At 49.7% G+C, this 4,168-nt stretch overlaps 1 pseudogene across 1 annotated transcript; it reads left to right on the top strand.

Moving 5' to 3' along the window:
- Positions 1–651: 651 nt before the first annotated feature.
- On the top strand, positions 652–3,911 carry LOC307208834 (carbohydrate sulfotransferase 6 pseudogene; annotated as a pseudogene). Its single transcript, XR_013843976.1, has 2 exons — positions 652–688; positions 2,021–3,911. The product of XR_013843976.1 is annotated as a carbohydrate sulfotransferase 6 pseudogene (transcript).
- Positions 3,912–4,168: the final 257 nt, after the last annotated feature.

Genomic DNA, 4,168 nt, shown 5'->3' with positions numbered 1-4,168 from the left:
GGGGACCCGGGTGGCGCTGTGGGTTAAACCACAGAGCCTAGGATGTGCCGATCAGAAGGTCGGCAGTTCGAATCCCCGCAATGGGGTGAGCTCCCGTTGCTCGGTCCCTGCTCCTGCCAACCTAGCAGTTCGAAAGCACGCCAGTGCAAGTAGATAAATAGGTACCACTCTGGCGGGAAGGTAAATGGCGTTTCCGTGCGCTGCTCTGGTTCGCCAGAAGCGGCTTAGTCATGCTGGCCACATGACCTGGAAGCCTTACGCTGGCTCCCTCGGCCAATAAAGCGAGATGAGCGCCGCAACCCCAGAGTCAGCCACGACTGGACCAAATGGTCAGGGGTCCCTTTACCTTTACCTTAGACTGACAGCATGTAGAGGATGGGCAGGAAAGACCAATATTGAACTGTTCCCATAACCCATGGCCCTCTAGATATTAGAAACCAAGATACTTCCTTTTATGGGTGACACTGATATGGGTTTTTTTGTTTTTGTAGCTGTTCCAGACATTGTTTTGAAGATGCCCGGAGAATCCTTGTTTGTTTTTCCTGCATGGCCCCAGATTATCATTTTCCTTCAGGGCTGAGTACACAGAGAGGGAGAGAAAGACGCAATAGTCCTCTTCAAGGGGAGCTTCATTCTTCAAACAGGAACAAAAGCCATCTGAGAGAGGTAGCGGCAGCTGCAACAGAAGGTAAAACTGGCTCCCTTATCTATCCCAGGAAAAGTAGAGACAGACCTTTAGTCATTGCTGCACTATTTTAGGTGGGGGGGGGGGACTCAAAAGTCTAAGTAGGAGAGAGACGAGATCATGCAGATCCTGTTTTTGATAATAAAGAGTCAACTCCAACATGCTCAGTGTGGTTTACTGCTGACACTGTTGGAAGGAGGGAACACAGAAAGAGACATGTAGATATCCAAAAGGTAAAGAGAAAACCATCTCATTGTCCTATGCTGGTCTGCACTGATAATGTTATTTTTAAATGTCCCCTAGGGACAAAAGTGAGATGTGGCCACAGAAATCATTTCAATGTACAGTGGTATCTCGGGTTAAGAACTTAATTCGTTCTGGAGATCCGTTCTTAACTTGAAACTGTTCTTAACCTGAGGTACCACTTTAGCTAATGGGGCCTCCCACCGCCGCTATGCAATTTCTGTTCTCATCCTGAAGCAATGTTCCTAACCCGAGGTACTATTTCTGGGTTAGCTGAGTCTGTAACCTGAAGCGTCTGTAAGCTGAAGCGTCTGTAAGCCGAGGTACCACTTTATCTGTCACTGGCTATAAATGTGTCGATTAGTAAACACTCCCAGCTCAAAATGGAGAGAGAAACCACTTGCTGCTGCTGCTGCTGCTGTATTTTTCATCTCTGTTGGAAGCCGCCCAGAGTGGCTGGGGAAACCCAGCCAGATGGGCGGGGTACAGATAATAAATTATTATTATTATTATTATTATTATTATTATTATTATTATTATTATTGTCTTCCATAAACATGGTTTTAACAATGACTCCAAAAGTGACTGTGGAGGCCAATTCTGGATCCACACGTCCTTCCACAGTGGGGACATTGGTTTCTGGGCAGGAGTTGATCATGGTGTGGATTTGCCAAGCGTGCCTTCCTCTCAGCACATTTCTCCCTTTCGACTTGAGTTCGAGTGTCTTCAAAGCCCATGACACCTTTGGTAAAGGCTGTTCTCCAATTGGAGTGCTTGCAGGCCAGTGTTTCCCAGTTGTTGGTGTTTATACTACATTTTTTTATATATGCCTTGAGACAGTCTTTAAACCTCTTTTGTTGACCTCAACAGAAGGGGAACCCCAAAACAGTCCAATGGAAACTGAGCATGCTCAGTGTGCATGGAATGCTGGTTGGCTGACAGAGGAGGGAAAAGAGGAAAATCGGGGAGGGGTGAGTGAAATTGATTGCCTGGATCCCCCAAATGCAAAGCACTCCACACTGCAACATTTTGTTGCAAGCCCCCCCCCTCCCCTCATATGCCTCTAACTCTTGTTCCGCCTCTCACCTGAAGGTCCACCAGCAAAAATGCTCATCAGAATCAACACCGCCCAGTTTCTCATTGTCTTGGCCCTGCTGCTGCTCCTCTTGTTCTCATCCTGGAGAAGGCCCGCGCCCCAGGAAGGTGTCTCGGCTCCCACCCAGACCCATGTGCTGATCCTTTCCAGCTGGCGCTCCGGCTCGACCTTCGCAGGGCAGCTCTTCAGCCAGAACCCCTCGGTCTTCTACATGATGGAGCCAGCCAAGCATGTGTGGCATCGCATGCCCTGGGGCAGCCCCGAACTCCTCCAGGGGCCCCTGAGGGACTTGCTGCGCTCTGTTTTCCTCTGCGACATGGGGGCCCTCCTCGCCTACATCGAGGAACCCAGCATGGTCTACCAGCTCTTCATGTGGCCCATGAGCAGGGCGCTCTGCTCCCCTCCGGCCTGCGAGGCCTTCCGACGCTCTGACATCATCGGGGTGAAGGAGTGCGAGTCCCGCTGTGGCCAAACGCCCTTTGAGAAGATTTCTGAGGCCTGTGCCACCTACAGCCACGTGGTGGTGAAAGCTGTCCGCTTCTTCCAGATGGAAGCACTTTACCCGCTCCTGACAGATCCATCCCTCCATCTCCGGGTGATCCACTTGGTCAGGGACCCTCGCGCCGTGTACGCATCCCGCCAGGCCGTGTCTCTTCACCCCGATGACCTGGTCATCGGCAACGGGGTCAACGGCACTCCCAGCACCCTGGGAGTCATGCACAGGGTGTGCCACGCCCAGGCCGAAATGTACCTCACGGCCTTGCACCGCATGCCTCCGGCCTTGAGGGGGCGATACCTCCTGACGCGGTATGAAGACCTGGTGAGGGACCCTCTGGAGCACCTGGCCAAGTGGTACCAGTTCACCGGCTTGACCTCCTCCCATAGGCTCGAGTCTTGGGTCTACAACATAACTCACTGGCCCACCGCCAACAGTGACCAGAAGCCTGGCATCTCCAGCGTGGACCCCTTGGAGATACAGAAAAATGCCAAGGTGGCTTCCCAAGCTTGGAGGAAGCACCTCAGCTTCCAGGAGGTGCAAGACGTTCAAAGCATCTGCAAGGAAGCCATGGAAGTCTTTGGCTACAAGCCAGCTGCGTCAGAGGAGGAGCAGAGAGATTTGACGAAAGACCTTGTCCTTCCCAGGGAAAAAAATTAAGTCCCATGCAGATGGGCTATAATGCAAGGGAGAAGAGGAAGGGTGAAATGGAACCCCATAGCCACAGCCTCACCTTACACTGGGCGGGGGGATCTCTGAAGATATTTGCCCAAAGAATGCCCACTATATTCTACAATGGTAATGTACTGCAATCTGTCCTCCAATTTCCTCTGAAGTTTTATTCCTCTGTGAAAGAGGTTCTAACTCATTCTCACGGCACATGCAAATTCCATTCGCATTTTGGTGGGTGCGGGATTTTCAGGGTACCTTGTTGTTGGGAGGTGGGTGCCTGGGGGTGGTGTGTGTTTTTTTCCCCTTCTGTTTCTCCAGCACTTGCAGCCACCCTGGCTGCCTGCACTTCCTAATCTTAAAAAGCCCCTCCACCCTGGCCTTTCAACTAAAACATAAACACCTGGGAAGGCTGCCGAACACAGAACGCTAATGAGATGATTTGCAGAATAGGAGAAAGAACATTGGCAGACACCCCTTGGTCATCTCAAAAGGAAGGTAAGCATAGGGTGAGAAGTGAGAACCTGTCTCCCGCCCATAAAGACTTCACCAAATTCTTCTCTCCCTTCTAATCATTTTCAGACACAAGTTCTCATCTCATTAATTGATGGAGAATGGCTGAAAATACAGATTTTTTTCCTTCAACACCACACTAATTCTGCCATCGCAAAAGCAAGCCAAGATCTCTGTGACAATCTAAAGACCAGCCTAACATATTTATTGTGGCAGGAGCTTCTGTAGGAATTATTATTATTATTATTATTATTATTATTATTATTATTATTATTTTCTACCCGGGCCATCTGGCAGGGTTTCCCCAACCACTCTGGGCGGCTTTCAACAGAACAATAAAAACAGAATAAAACTTCAAACATTAAAAGCTTCCCTGAACAGAGCTGCCTTCAGATGTCTTCTAAAAGTCAGATACAGTGGTACCTCTGGTTACGTACTTAATTCATTCTGGAGGTCCATTCTTAAC

This window comes from Podarcis cretensis, assembly GCF_951804945.1.
Source record: "Podarcis cretensis genome assembly, chromosome: 2".
Lineage (NCBI taxonomy): Eukaryota > Metazoa > Chordata > Lepidosauria > Squamata > Lacertidae > Podarcis > Podarcis cretensis.
The sequence above is the reverse complement of the archived record's forward strand: the minus strand, read 5'-3'. Positions and strand labels throughout refer to the sequence as shown.